At 45.8% G+C, this 16263-nt stretch overlaps 1 long non-coding RNA gene across 1 annotated transcript; it reads right to left on the minus strand.

The window, feature by feature from the left end:
- On the minus strand, positions 1–15253 carry LOC142566247 (uncharacterized). Its single transcript, XR_012824997.1, has 3 exons — positions 15111–15253; positions 14042–14177; positions 1–5067 (listed from the first exon to the last, which is right to left on the minus strand). It is a non-coding gene; the product is annotated as an uncharacterized LOC142566247 (long non-coding RNA).
- Between the last annotated feature and the right edge of the window lie 1010 nt (positions 15254–16263).

The following is a 16263-nucleotide window of genomic DNA, read 5'->3' on the forward strand; positions in this document are numbered from 1 at the left end:
AATGGTTCAGCAATTTATTTGAAACAAATGCAACTTTGTTTTACAGAAAGACCACATTCCAAAAAAGCAACCACATGCTATGCAGACAATACAGCCAACTTATGTTAATTGTACAGATGTTAACATGCCCTGCCTTTATATGTGGAAATGTTTCAAGTCTCAAAGTGTGCCCCTACTTTGTAGCTTGTCCTTGGAACAATGGATGATTCAAACAAATGCTAAATTTAGCACCATTGCCACACTGATAGAAGAAAACTACATATTAAAATCTTGGAGAACACTTGGAGTACTTCTTGGAGAACACTTCTTGGAGAACAGAAAAGGGTGTATAGTAAACTTCCAATAATCTGACTCCGGTTAATTTAATTTTTTCAGTTAATTCGAACCTGGCCGACGCCCATGCATTTCTATGGGATTAAACATTCATCATTTCAATCCTAAAACTGGCATTCGCCGGATAATGCGAACTTGACCAGACCCCAATAACGACCCCTTTTAGTGGCAGCGTATGTCTCAGTAGAGCTTAGGGGACAGTGAATGCGTTAAACAAATGCCATCTCCTCTCTGAAATGCCTATTTTTGACCCACCCGAGAAAGATTTTCAAGCAGTAACAGTAGCTGACAATGTCCGATTGTGGTACTTATCTGATTCTAACGAACACTTTTTGTTTTCGAAGGACATTGAGACGAAAATTGCCTAGCTGTGCAATCGATTGCGAAACTAAAACCGTGGTTGTAGCATTCATATGCTTTACCACATATCATGGCTGTAATACGGCGAAGCTGGCTTTAGAAAATCAGCTGCCATTCTAAAAAATCAGGTACGCATAGGTATCTACTTTGGTTTGGAGTTAAGTCATTTCTACTTTAGTTTTATACTGTGGACAAATATAAATTTGATGCACGTTCGTCTCAGAGGCGTGTTACTCAAGCACATGTTGCCAAATGAATCAACGGTGCTTCAGCAGGTTTTTGCATCTTAATTCGACCCGTCAGTCTCGTGAGGGTAGATTATTGCGTGATAAATTGCGTGATGAAGCACCAAGAAAGTTACCTTGCTCAGGTAGTGAAAAAGCATGGAAAAAGTGCTTCACACAACATCCACCGATTTTCTGTTGCAGATGCAAAAGCTGCCTCCCTTGTCTGGAACAGAATAAATTCCTTTCGAAGGCAAAATAAAAAACAGAAAGAGAAGTCATCAAGGCATTCCACATCCATCTTATTCAGTCTTTACAGTGTTGCTACATCATCATTTGCTTAGCCTCCTATGCCGAAAAAAATTGTCGAAAATAAAATGACCTGATTCCCATGTTTTTCAACATCCAAGCAGTGTTTACTGTCAATTATTACTGCTTTCTGTAACCTCACTTGTAAATACTGTATGTTAACCTGTATGTTAACACTGAGCTATACGATAAGCTTAGTGAAAGTTAAAAAAGAATACTGGATGTTCATTTCTGTTTTTTTAGACATAAGAAAGGGTGCTTAAAAGCGAGCCACATTTGCAAAATGCTTGAATAAACAGCAACTACCCCGGTCATGCGCTAATTGTGGCCATGCTGTCCCTGCAAACTTCTTAATCTCATCCGCCCATTTAACTTTCTGCCGCCCCCTGCTACGCTTCCCCTCTCTTGGAATCCAGTCCATAACCCTTAATGACCATCGGTTATCTTCCCTCCTCATTACATGCCCTGCCCATGCCCATTTTTCTTGATTTCAAGTAAGATATCATTAACTCGCGTTTGTTCCCTCACCCAATCTGCTCTCATCTTATCCCCTTAACGTTACGCCCATCATTCTTCTTTCCATAGCTCGATGTGTCGTCCTCAGTTTAAGTAGAACCCTTCTTGTAAGCCTCCAGGTTTCTGCCGCGTAGGTGAGTACTGGTAAGACACACCAGTTATACACTTTTCTCTTCAGGGATAATGGCAACCTGCTGTTCATGATCTGAGAATGCCTGCCAAACGCACCCCAGCCCATTCTTATCCTTCTGATTATTTCGGTCTCATGATCCGGACTCGCGGTCACTGCCTGCCCTAAGTAGATGCATTCCCTTACCACTTCCAGTGCCTCGCTACCTATCGTAAACTGCTGTTCTCTTCCGAGACTGTTAAAAATTACTTCAGTTTTCTGCAGATTAATTTTCAGACCTACCATTCTGCTTTGCCTCTCTGGGTCAGTGAGCATGCATTGCAATTGGTCCCCTGAGTTACTAAGCAAGGCAATATCATCAGCGAATCGCAAGTAACTAAGGTATTCTCCATTAACTCTTATCCCCAATTCTTCCCAATCCAGGTCTCTGAATACCTCCTGTAAACAGGCTGTGAACAGCATTGGAGAGATCGTATCTTCCTGCCTGACACCCTTCTTTATTGGGATTTTGTTGCTTTCTTTATGAACGACTACGGTGGCTGTGGAGCCGCTGTAGATATCTTTCAGTATTTTTACATACAGCTCATCTACACCCGGATTCCGTAATGCCTGTATGACTGCTGAGGTTTTGACTGAATCAAACACTTTCTTGTAATCAATGAAAGCTATGTATAAGGGGTGGTATTAAAATTAGATCTTTCATCTCCTGCGATACCTTACTGGTATCCTGTCTAACGAAGTTACAACAGACTTCTATTGCACACTCCTTAATGATGCCCATAAGATTTTCGTTCATTGCTTCAACACTAAGGTTCTCTTCCCGAGTTAAAGCCCTATACCTCTTCTGTAGCTTGATCCGAAATTCCTCTATTTTCCCTCTTACCGCTAACTCATTGATCAGCTTCTTATGTACCAGTTTTTCCTATTCCCTCCTCAAGTCTAGGCTAATTCGAGATCTTACCATCCTATGGTCACTGCAGCGCACCTTGCCGAGCACGTACACATCTTGTATGATGCCAGGGTTAGCACAGGGTATGAGGTCTATTTCATTTTTAGTCTCGCCATTAGGGCTCCTCCACGTCCACTTTCGGTTATCCCGCTTGCTGAAGAAGGTATTCATTGTCCGCAAATTATTCCGTTCTGCAAACTCTACTAATCACTCTCCCCTACTATTCCTAGAACCTTTGCCATATTCCCCCACTGACTTTTCTCCAGCCTGCTTCTTGCCTACCCTGGCATTGAAGTCTCCCATCAGTATAGTGTATTTTGTTTTGACTTTACCTATCGCCAATTCAAAGTCTTCATAGAAGCTTTCGACTTCCTGGTTATCATGACTAGATGTAGGGGCGTAGACCTGTATGACCTTCAATTTGTACCTCTTATTAAGTTTCACAGCAAGGTCTGCCACCCTCTCGTCAATGCTACACAATTCCTGTATGTTACCAGCTATATCCTTATTAAACAGGAATCCGACTCCTAGTTCTCGTCTCTCCGCTAAGCCCTGGTGGCACAGCATGTGCCCACTTTTTAGCACTGTATATGCTTCATTTGTCCTCCCAACCTCACTGAGCTCTATTATATCCCATTTAATGCCCACTAATTCCTCCAATAGCACTGTTAGACTCTCCTCACTAGAAAACGTTCTAGCGTTAAACATTGCCAGGTTCAGATTCCAATGGCGGCCTGTCCAGATTCAGAGATTCTTAGCACGCTCTGCTGAATCACAGGTCTGACCGCTGCAACGGTCAGTTGCTTTGTAGCTGCTGGGGACTGAGGGCCGGGGTTTGATTGTTCTATTCATATAGAAGGTTGTGGCCAAGTACTGCACCAAGGTGGCCAATCCTGCTCTGGTGAAGGAGTGCATTACCGGTTCTGGTCACCGGGGTCAGGCCACCAGGCCTGTTTATACAGCTGTATCAACATGTGGATTTTTTTATCCAGTGGAAAATTGCGTGGCACCGGGATTTGAACCACAGTCCTTTTGCACATGAGACAGATGCTCTACCTCTACGCTATCGCATCGGGGCGCAAGTAGTAAGTAATTATACAGAAAGCGTTTTATTTACTGTAATTGGAGGATTGGAGTAGATTAGTTCGACCACTCAAGGAGTGGGAATGGTTCAACTGTCAGAGCTCTGACAGAAGGACTGGAGTCACATAAGCCACAACTCTGAAGGAATAAAGTGGGAATAGAATGGAGCGCCCCCACTCTGCAATTCTGAATCATGCCGATACATCCTGTTCTTGGGCAATGCCAGCGCAGCTCTAGAACCACAAGGACGACTGCACTACCAGGGCGAAACACATCGAAGGCCTGTCAGCTGCTGCATGAGCACGTGCTGCCAACGAGCAATCCTGCACAACATATTATATATATATATATATATATATATATATATATATATATATATAGATACATACACACACACACACGCAGTGCACAGACTGGTACCCTAGGTAGGGGCTAGGACTCGCACAAACTATAGTGTTCTCCACAAATGTGACGAGTACCAGGCCACCGAACTCCTTGCCCTGTGCACGTTGCTGTCTATTTTCATGAGCCTAGATCCTGATGCAACCACTGATGCCACGCTGCTATCTTCAAAGGCCACCACTAGGTGAAGCGCCAGGGACCGCCCAGGCCAGGGGACATCGGCTTGGTCCGATACACAAACGACAGTAAACTTTGAATTGACAGGACTACGAATTGCATTAGTAAATTCTTAACTAACCGGTACTAATTTGTAACTACTAATTAACTTTCTTCTCCGCGTTCGCTAGTAAGATCTGGTGTGCCACAAAGCTCTGTATTGGGACCAATTTTATTCCACTACAAACATGGCTCCACACAATAGTTTTGTTTGAAAACATATGTGAGTGCATATGCTTGTATTGGACAGCGAGAATAATTAAGAGTCAGTAAGCAATGTCAAATAGTACATGCAATCTGGCGTACAAAACAAAAGGAACCGGTCACTATTTAGTAATAGTTTTCCTTTGTTTGAAACAACTTCACCCTTGAAAAGTTCCTCATTCTACAAAGGTTTATATAGTGAAATATAGAAATATTTGGATGTATTTGAGTTATCACCTGGCCCAAGGAACTTCTAGTGGCAGCCTCTCTCGATCTCGCAATTCCTGGCACTGCCCAATATACAGCATGCCTGACTGCTGCAGTGGTCAAGTGCTCTGCAGCTGTAGGAAACCGAGGGATAAGGGTTGATTGCACGATTTATGGCATTTCCAAATTTTTAACTTAGTACCATCTCTATACTACGTCGACACTATATGCCACTAGACCATTGCTGTGCTGCAGTCATCATAATATTAATTCGTATACACAAGCTATACAACTGTTTAGGCAAAATTTTAAACTGCGCGAGGAAGACAGGACGTGAACTGAAACATAGACGGACACAAAGGACAGGCTTCCAACTGGTTTTATTTTGTGAAAGCAAAGAATATATAAGGTACTTCAATATAGCAAAACAAGGAGCAATTGCAAATAATTTGTGCACGAGGTATTGACGAAAAATATCAAGGCCATGTATGCCTTAAGAGTGCAGGAGAGTCTTAATGTGCCCATCTAAGACTTTAATTCTTTCCTTGAGAATCTCCTCTTGCAGTGCAGGAGCTGCGACAGCAAAAGCTGCCTGCCTTATGAGGAACAGAATAAATTCCTTTCGAAGGCAAACTCAAGAACAGAAAGAGAAGTCATCAAGGCATTCCACATCGCTAAAAGGTGTGACAACTAAGTTAGCTCACCTTCTTGATCCCTATCAAGGAAAGAAATAGAATTCTTAGATGGGCACATTGGGACTCTACTGCGCTCTTAATGCACAGGTGGCCTTGCTATTTTTTGTCACTGCCTCATGCACAATTTCTTTGCGAATGTTCTTTGTTTTGCCATTTTGAAGAACCTTATAAACTCTTTGCCTTCATCAAACAAAGCCAGTCGGAAGTCTACACTTTGTGCGTGCATCTATGTTTTTGTTCATGTCCTGTCTTCCTCGCAGAGTTTAAAATTTTGCTGAAGCTACGAGCTGACTAGCCCAAAACATGCCTTACTTCAGTGTACAGCTGGGCTTGTTGGTAAAGCTACACAATGCAGCTCAAGTGTGTGTCTGCTCTTCTGTGTTCTCATGATGTGGCTCAGCCTTGAGTGCATGTGTAGTTTCAATACTGCCTACTATATTTTAACGACTAACATAATTTCTATCTTCAACATCCAGCCAGACAGAGTACCTCATACTACATTCTGAACATTGCTGCAGTGTAGCAGGATTTCTGTCTAATGCATTGGCCTTTACCACCAAATGCCTGAGAAATTAAAAAAAGTTATGTAGATTACAAGCACAGTGGGGATTCATGTTACAGGAGGCATACTGCAGGTAAATGGCTACATAGTGTTAGTTCGGGTTCTTCCAAACATTGCAGTGTTGACCAATGTGTTTGTGTATAGTGAGTGATTGCATATATGACACAAGCTTTGTGAGGAGAGTATGAATGCAAAGGCATGGTTTCTTTGCCTCTTTCCTAACACTTTGTGGCGGCTGCTGTTTTGACGAGTGGAAAACTTGGCTTATGCAGTATGCGCAAATGGGTTTGAGACTTTTAAGACCGATTTCCTTGAGGCAAAGTTTAGCATGAAGCCAGTTTTGTCACAAGGAAGTTATTCCTACTCACACATGCCTGTTTTGTTTTTTGTTCTTTTTCCCTTTAGTTTCAGGTCCACCTAAATTATTGCCGTCATGAAAGCCGTCACATATAATATGGTAGCATCAATCTTTGTATTAATCATTCGAGTATTGAAATCTAAAAGTTTGCAGCAGTGTAAAAGGACAGGAGGACAAGAGGAGAGAGGAGAAGAGAGGTTGCAGTGTAACAGAAATAGGCAAGCACTAATTGAGCGACAAGACCACTGGACACAGGAAAAGCAGATTTAGCTGAAACACAGCAGCCTGTAAGGAAGAGACGGAACATAATTCTTTGTGAAGCTTAGTCTGCATCACAGTTTTATATACCATCGGAGATCATGAACATGCCAGAGGCAAAGCATACTGTTACGGGGATGTTGGGAGTATAGAAAGACTGTATTTACAATATATATTGTCATGTGGTAGTGACTGTTGAGAAGGCAGCAAAACTACGATTAACGAAACGAGCGTTTTATTGGGCGAACTTGTGCCCTCAAAAGAGGCTACACTCAAAGAAGGATGGTAGCGGCGAACATGATCGGCGGTCATCGAAAATGAGCGGGTCAAGCGTGTCGGCTTTTATACATCTGTCGTCGAATGTTCCAAAGCAATCGCTGGAACCCGCGTGCCTTCCACAAAGTTGCACATTATCCGCGTCGCGCACACATGCAATCAGATAACACAAGTTGCGGTGAAAGACAGTGGACGGGACAATCGATAACATTCCAGAAACTTCTTTTACATGCAGGAGCGTCCTGTGCGATAACATTTGTTAGGCAGCGAGAAGTGGTCGCCCGATAAAGATAAAGAAGTACACGTGTCAATATACAAGATGAGGCAGAGTAGTTAAGATGGCTGACCACCAACAGCACACAGCAGCCAGCGTGCTGCGGTCTTCTTCCTCTCTTTTTTCATCCTTCCGTAACAGGACCCCCGGGTGGTGAAGCGCCGTCTCGGCTCATGGTAGGCAAAGAATCGCGAGCGAAGTATGGCTTCAGCTGCGAAACATGCAAGACGTCAACAGGCGTCAGACTTGAGGATGCATCAAACTGAAGTGGCAAAATCTCGTAATTTACATCGTTAACTTGACTCAGGACTTCATAAGGCCCTGTGTAGTGAGAGAGAAGCTTCTGGCAGAGGCCAACCCGACGACATGGTGACCAAAGGAGCATCCAAGCACCTGGTGCGAACTTAACATCGCGATGGCATCAGTCATAACTCTTTTGGTATATGCTGCGGGGCTAATAAACGAGATCGGGCGACTTGACATGCCCTGTGAGCGCGATCGATGACTTCATGAGCATGGTCAGTTGCAACACGTGGCACAGAAGGGATTATGATGTCAAAGGGCAAAGTCGGGTTGCAACCATACAAAAGATAAAAGGGTGAATATCCTGCAGTGTCACGTCGGGACAAGTATACACAAACGGCACGTAGGCCAGCGTGGTGTCCCAGTCGCGGTGATCGTTGGAGACCTACATCGACAGCATCTCTGTGATTGTTTGGTTGAGACATTCCATAAGACCGTTTGTTTGTGGGTGGTAGGCGGTGGACAGCTTGTGCTCAGTGGCACAAGAGCGGACGAGGTCGTCGACAACTGAAGACAAGAATGAGCAGCTGCGGTCTGTAATAACTGTCGAGGTGCACCATGGTGGAGAATGACGTCGTGGAGAAGAATATTGACGACGTCTGTTGCCCAACTAGTCGGCAACGCCTTTGTTATCGCATAGCGTGTCATGCAATCAGTAGCGATGGCAATCGACTTGTTAGCTCTAGTCGTCGTCGGAAAAGTGCCAGATAAGTCAAGGCCTAAGCGAGAGAACGGTTCACAGGGAACTTCAACTGGATGGAGTCATCCGACAGGTGGTAGGGGAAGTTTCTTCCGGCACTGACACAATTCGCAAGTTGCGACATAACAGTGCACAAAGCAGTAGAGACCTGGCCAGAAGAACCGGCGTTGTACATGATTGCATGTATGCAAAACTTCAAGGTGTCCCACCGTCGGTGCATCGTGAAGTTGTTCAAGAGCAACAGATTGCAGATGATGAGGACAGCCAAGGAGCAACTCAGGGCCATCAGCGTTCATATTGCAGTGGTAGAGGATGCCGTTGCGCGGCAAGAACATGCGGCATGTGTCGTCAGTGCTGTTGGAGTGATAGCACTCCGGCAATGATGGACTGTAAGGACTCGTCGCGTTGTTGTTTGGTGCGCATGTCAGTCATGTCAGTGAAAGCCCTCACGCAGGTCACCGGATCATGCACAGAAGGATCAAGTGGATCCACGGGGTGACGAGAGGCAGTTAGTGTCCTTGTGGAGGCATCCAGTCTTGTAAATGACAATAAATGAAAATTCCTGGAGCCACAAAGCCCAACCACCAAGCCGTCCTGTCGGGTCCCGGAGGGAAGACAGCCGGCAGAGTGCATGGTGGTCTGTAACGACCGAAAATGTACGGCCGTACAAATATGGCCGGAACTTGACGACAGCCCAAACTAAAGCGAAGCACTCCCACTCGGTGATGGGGTAATTTCTCTCGGCAGGTGACAGCAGGCGGCTGGCGTAAGCTATCACGCACTCCGTACCATTCTGTTGTTGATCGAGGACAGCGCCGATGCCATGGCCGCTTGCGCCAGTGTGGACTTCGGTCGGTGCAGATGGATCAAAGTGGGCAAGTATAGGAAGGGTGGTCAGAAACCTGATGAGAGCGGCAAACGCATGAGCCCGCTCCGGGCCCCATGAGAATGGCGTGTTCTTCTTTTTGATCTGTCAAAGGCCGAGCAATGTTGGCAATGAATGAATAGAATTTATTGATAGGAAAGACAGAGAGGTCGACCTGAGCCAGTGCGCTCTAGTCTGCTACTCTGCACTGGGGAAGAGGGAAGGGGAGTGAAAGTATTGGGATGGATGATGATGATAAGAGAAGTGGTGAGTGCTTATGTACATGAGACAGTTGCCTCGCTAGAGCCGCTCATCTAGCTTGGTGTCCTGCAGGAACTTCAACAATACTTTTGTTGCATGCATTGAAATTTTTGCAGTGTCAGGCCATGTGCCGAGGATAGCTTCCTCCGACAGTAGTTGTCTGCCAATGCTGGCTAGGAAACTGACTAACGTCCTTCGCTCCAGCATATATGCTGGGCAGTCGCACAGTACGTGTTGCAGTGTTTCGGGCACCTGGCAGTGTACACAATCAGGGCTGTTCGATTGGCCGATGAGGTGTGCGTAGCGACGGGTGAAAGCAGCGCCAAGCCGCAACGTTGGCAAGGTTTTTGATGAAACGATGAAAGGAAGAACACAGGCCGAAGAAGCAGCGCACATCAGAAGCAGAATGTGGCACAGGGAAACTGCGTATGGCATTAACTTTTTCCAAATCTGGTTGGACACCGGATGCGCCAATGAGGTGCCCCAACACGGTAATCTGACGGCGCCCAAATTGACACTTCGTGGAGTTGGAGGCCAGCTTTTCAGAAGACCGCAATAATGGCAGTTAGTCGGGTAAGGCGGCTGCCCAACATGGGAGAAAAAACAGCTTCGTCAAGGTAACAAAGACAGGTGGTCCATTTGTAGCATCGTAGAAGAGAGTCCATCACAAGTTCAAATGTCGCAGGAGCATTGCATAGGCAAAAGGGCATGACTTTGAATTGATATAAGCCATCCGGTGTGATGAAGGCTGTCTTCTCCAACCATTTCATCAACCGAAATCTGCCAGTAGCTGGATCGAAGATCGATGGACGATAAGTATTTAGCTCTGTGCAAGCAGTCCAAGGCGTCATCGATGCCTGGTAGTGGGTAGACGTCTTTTCGCGTGATCTCATTTAAGTGGCAATAATCGACGAAAATATGCCAGGTACAATCTTTCTTTTTTCACACGGATGACAGGCGTAGGGCTGGCTGATGGCTCGATGACCCTTTTGCGGAGCGTTTTGCCCAGCTCTGATTAGATGACTCGACGTTCAGCATGCGATGCACGATAGGGACGCTGACAAATAGGATTTGTGTCTCCAGTGTTTATATGGTAGTGAACAACAGATGTTCAGCCTAAAGGCCTGTTGCCCAAATCAAAGATTCCACTGTACGATTCAAGCAGGAGACGTATGTCCCTGGCCTGTGCAGAGGTGAGGTTAAGTGCAGTCATTTTCGCAAAGTCGTCCGTTAAGGAACCAGAGCTGGCCGCTGCGATTGGCACTAATAAACCATTCTCAGAATTCAGACTCTCAATATCAAATTCAGAACCACTAGAAACGCTGTCCAAGAACATGCTGGCCGGAATCACTTGAGGGCACAGGCTGAAACTCAGAAGAGGTAAAACAATGTCATTATTAGTAACCGTGACCGGTTCAAAGCACATCGATGATGGGGCGAAGCACATATTCACCATCAGGAACCTGTGGCTGGGCGGTCAAAGTGACGTAAGTAACTGCTTTGGGTGACAGACACACATCATGAAGCGAGCACAAGTGCGGTGGGGCGGTGCTTGGAGCATCAGCGAGTTGAGGCAGTTTTAACAGAAGAACGCCGGCCGTGCAGTCGAGGAGAGCAGAATGAGTGGATAAAAAGTCAAATCCTAGGATAACGTTGTGAGGGAAGATGTTGCTCACAGCAAAGAGAACAGAAGTAGGGCGGCCAGCTATACTTGCAGTACACATTCCAAGAACCAGCGTTCCACCGTCAGCCATATGAAGCACTCGGGCAGCTGCTAGGGTGAGGACCTTCTTTAAACGACTAAGCAGGCTAGCACTCATCACAGGTATGTGGGCTCCACTGTCGATGAGTGCTTGGACAGCTATGCTGTCTATTTGAACGCCATTACACTTCTCCTTGTGTGCATAGACAGAGGATTTGCTGCAGCATTAGGCAATGCACCTCCTCCGAGGGCTGCATTTCTTAGTTTTACGAACGGGTGCGGCCAAACACCACAGGGGACGAAAGGCGACATGGCTGTGGCGAACGTGAAGATGGCCGACGTGTTTGCGGTGAACGAGACTGGTGTCCGTGCGGCGATGGTGAGCGACTGTACCACATGTTCCTAGCAGAGTTGGCGCTGTTAGATTCGGCGGTGGGCGAAACATTGCGGGCATTTTCATCAAAACGGCTCAGGTTGGTTGGCATGAGAAGTGTTAAGGGCCATGAGTTGTGACAGTATCAGGCGACATGACCAATGCGGCAGCAGGTGAAACATATCGGCTGGTCGTCCGCAGTTCTCTACTCAGTCGGGTTGCGATAACGCGGAGAGAAGCATCGGGGTGGAGCAAAAATAGTAGAAGGGCGTTTGTTAGCTCTGGGATTGGCAACAGCACAGACAGAACGTAAGCCAATGTTTTCAAGTTCCTGGTGAATGATGGCTTGTAAGAAGGGGACTGAAAATGTTGTAGCATCAGGGATAGGCGAACAGAAATGCACGCGCCATCGCATCCAATTCACGTCAACGATTCGCACCACATCTTCCGATGGCGACGCGTGCTGCTGTGTGGGTTGATCTTCATATGTTGGCATTGCAGCAGTAGTGGGAAGTCTGGCGAATGGTTGCAAGACGCATCGGCTTTTGGCGTGCTGGAATTGTCGGCACTCTTTAAAGATAACATTAACTGTAGAGCAGCTTTTGCACATGAGCAGATTAAAGGCGTCGTCAGCAACCCTTAAGCACATGCCCGACCTTCTCAGCTTCTGTCATGTCGTGATCGGGTTTGCTTTACGACAAAGTGCCAGCATGTCTTGGATGTACAAGAGATAGGACTCCGTGGGGGATTTGGCACAGGAGGCCTGTTCCTGTTTTGCGTCAATTTTACGGCCGGCTGGTTTGCCAAACAACTCTGTCAACTTCTCTTTGCATTGGTCCCAGCTGGTTAGCTCCTCTTTGTGGTTTTCATACCACACCTTTGCCGTACCTCTTAGGTAGAACAACAGGTTAACTAGCACACGCGTGGGGTCCCATCTGTTGATTCCACTCACACGTTCGTACATAGCCACCCACTTTTCAACATCGGTGCCATTGGTCCCACAGAAAGTTCCAGGATCCTTGGGTTGCACAACCACAACCTTGGCTGTGCCCGATGACAAGGTACAGCAAGATGCTACTTTACCCCCAGATGTCACCTCTTATGACATTTCAAGGCAGCGAGACTGAGACTGCACTGTATTCAGCGGCACTGACAACCATGATGTAGAGGATTGACTTTCCCCCTATGTACAGCACATCAGCAGAATAAGAACAAGGAAATGCCCCACACAGGTGCATGGCACTAAACTGGACCCACTACCTGCTGTATGCAAGAGAGAATGAGGAAGAATGAGCTTCCCGTTGCTCCTGAGCACCTACCTACAACTGCATTTATGGGCACAGCATTGAAGCTGCAATTGAGGTAATGCCTAACACCACATGAAATACAAAGCACACTACGTCAACACAGAGAAACCAAAACAACTGCACACACTTCTCACCAAAATAGACACAACACCTGCTTTGTTGCATCTGAGCTGAAACGGGTGAATCCCAAACTCTGTCACATAACATCTGAAAAAATTAGCTGCTACGAGAGAACCAATGAGATTAATCTGGCGCGCTATGCATGCATCTTTAGCCTAACAGGTAAAGAATTGGGCTGCTGCACTAAGGACCCTGATTAACAACCCACCATCAGGCACATTACTAACTATTATTGAGCCTATCTGACTGGATGTACGAAGAAGCCAGGAGACAGCTCATGATAATGCTTTGCATAAGGGACAACAAAGCTGAACCCACGTTTTCTGCCTTGTGCTTGCAATGCTCTACCAAGTGAGCTTCAACGGCAGTTGTCCCAATGTCAATTTTCTTGGATAGCTGCGCATATGTACTGAGCATAGCCGTGGGAGTGCTAGGCAGCATCACTCACAGTTATGATGGCAGACATGTAGCATCCTTTAAAACACCCACATTACAAAGCACATGATCTTAGAAGCTGACAACTGGCTAATAAAAACTCATTTTCTACCATGAGGCCCCAAGGCAGCCGAAATCAAAACATTTGTATCTTATGAGCGAGAAAAATCAGGGGAATCATGCAGCTCAATTTTTTGTTTATAACAAGCATGTGATGGCAACAGACAATGAAGCAACAGTGACTATATAGAAAAATGGGTTAGACCTGACGACAATCATTGGCAGCTCACACTATAATGCTTTCTCTACAATTTATTGTCTCAAGACATCTGGCAGCAAATCCTCTGGATTCTTCTTCTACTATGTCTTTTGCAACTGAAATTTTAAATGTGCGTAATACTTCATGGCAACTTAGAACACTTAAATGGTTAAGGATCTCCATACCTTAAATTTGTGGACCAGCTTTGTCACCTTTCTAGAACAATAACTCTCTGGTGTCATACATTACTCAAACCAACTAATTCTCACTCAAACCACTACTTCTTAAATCTACCTTTAGATGCAGCAGTACCTCCATTAGACGCAGCTGCATACCCTTTTAGCAAATGGATATACATACCACGCTCAGACTGAGCAAACCAAACAAACCAACAGCAACCAGTACTTGTGTCCATTTGTCTTCAACGAGGCAGAGACAGGCCAGGTCTCGATAAACACAACAAATATAAGGTGCGGGCAGAGTAAATAAGCAGAAGCTGTAAAGACACCAGCAAAGTGAAACAAATTAGACAAGTTTGCACACAGTCAGCGATCTGGGCCGAAGACAATTCACAACGTTACTGCCACAATTAGAAGCAAATGTTCCTCATGCAACAAGAAAAAACACGTTTTAGCTGTAAACAGCACGACTGCGCGGAGTTGGTTGATACTCTAAAAACAGCACAGGCAACAATTAAAGCAGACGCATTACTTGTGTCATCTGTCTTCTTGCTGTTCTTACAATATCGGTCACGGTTGCAAAGCTACGCACATTATCTATGAACGAAAGCAACGGACGTGCATATAAAGCTTGGTAAGCCGATTCATATACTAATATATATATGTTTAATTTTGAAAGTTCCCGTAAAAGTGATAGTAGCAGCAGCAGTGAAGTGGTTTCGTTTACCAGCTCGCTCGCAACGTACGCATTGTATGATTTAACTCCACGGCTCGCAAAGGAGCTACTAAGAAGCTTTAAGTGAAGGAAATACGCCTTCGTTATCTCACTGCAACGAATGAAAGCCTCTGACGCCCATACCGCGGTCAGCAGTGAGAAAGGTAATTAAATGCAGCAATGCGCTGCATGGGTAAATAAGAAGGGCATAGCGTAGTCATCCTACAGAGATGGAGAAAAATAGACTTAAGAACGCGATAAACATCATAGGACGACATCCACGCTAGTTGAGTGCATGCATTTCTGGCGCGTGGAAGATGTCCCTGTTTTTTTGTTCATTTTTTTACATCAGTGCAACGCGTAGGAACTGCAGTGTTGAAGGCACGAACGGATAAATTATACTGCGATCACTGCGGGACCTGCGACAACCGTTTCGTGTTCCTTCGAATTTCGAGATCACATCGACCACAGCTCGAATGCGCAACCGGTTTTTTTTACGTGTCAGCAAGAGAACGGGTAATCGCACAGCACTTACCGTTGCTCCAAGTACGTCGCGGTAGCAGCAGCAGCTGGGCAACAAATTTCATCAAGCCCTGGCCCACCGCAGTGTCCGCAACTTGAAGCATTCGCCAAAAACTAAAAGCGGACCACATCCATACGTACGCGCGCGAACGAGACGCGAGCCATGCCGTCTGAGTTCAAGAGTAGTTATTTCATAAAAGCAAAAACAAACAACAATGTGACGTCACATCCGGTAAAGCCAACTTGTTCTCCTTTCTCACCTTCTCTCAGCTAACGCATGCGCAGCGACCACGGAGCCCTCGGGGGCGATGTTCAGGTTGATGTCAGTACTCCTCGATCGGAGGGCGGGTGATTTGAACTGCGCTAGAGGTACGCGGACGCTTCAGAACGCATTTTCTCTTAAAATAAGTTTCTCCTTGGCACGAAACAAGCGTTTCGAGGTTTCTGGGATGGTATTTCAACAGTCCACGTTGACTTAATAGTAACCTTTAGTGTCCCTTTAAATCAGGGGTACAATCAGGACTCGACGGGAACCAAACGTCAGTGGGTCGCCTCGCATTGGGCGCTCACGGGAAGACTACAAATGAAGCTGTGCAGGGGGATATGGGCTGGAACTAGTTTTGAAGTGAGGGAAGCTCGCAGTAAAATTGAGTGAAGAACGGCTGAAGAATATGGAAGAAAGTAAATGGGCTGGGAGAGTGTTCAGGTATCTGTACAGGCAAAACATTGATTTACAGTGGAGGAAAAGAACTAGGAAGCTTACGAGCAAGTATGCGGCCTGTGGGGTGGGCAACACAGCAACAAAGAAGGTCAAGCGGAAAGCCAGAGAGGCCGAATTAATCTCATGGGTGGCGGCAATGGAAAAGAAACCTGCCATGAGTAACTACTTAAGAGGAAAAAACGAAATCAGGAAAGAAACCATTTATGATAACTCTAAGGGAAGCTCATTACTTTCGAAGCGAGATCGGGATGCCTTAGAACACGCACCTATAAAGCGAGATATGAGAAGGAAGAAGAAGCATGTGCTTGCTGCGGTAAAGCTAGGGAAACGACGGAGTATATTTTATTAGAATGTGAAGACGTCTACCCATCGGTCGATTTAGGCACCACTGGCCTCCTTGAAGCCCTTGGGTTCAGCGGGAGCAGTGGTAAAGCAAACAGGTCCG

The sequence above is a fragment of the Dermacentor variabilis genome, unplaced genomic scaffold, assembly GCF_050947875.1.
Source record: "Dermacentor variabilis isolate Ectoservices unplaced genomic scaffold, ASM5094787v1 scaffold_12, whole genome shotgun sequence".
NCBI lineage: Eukaryota > Metazoa > Arthropoda > Arachnida > Ixodida > Ixodidae > Dermacentor > Dermacentor variabilis.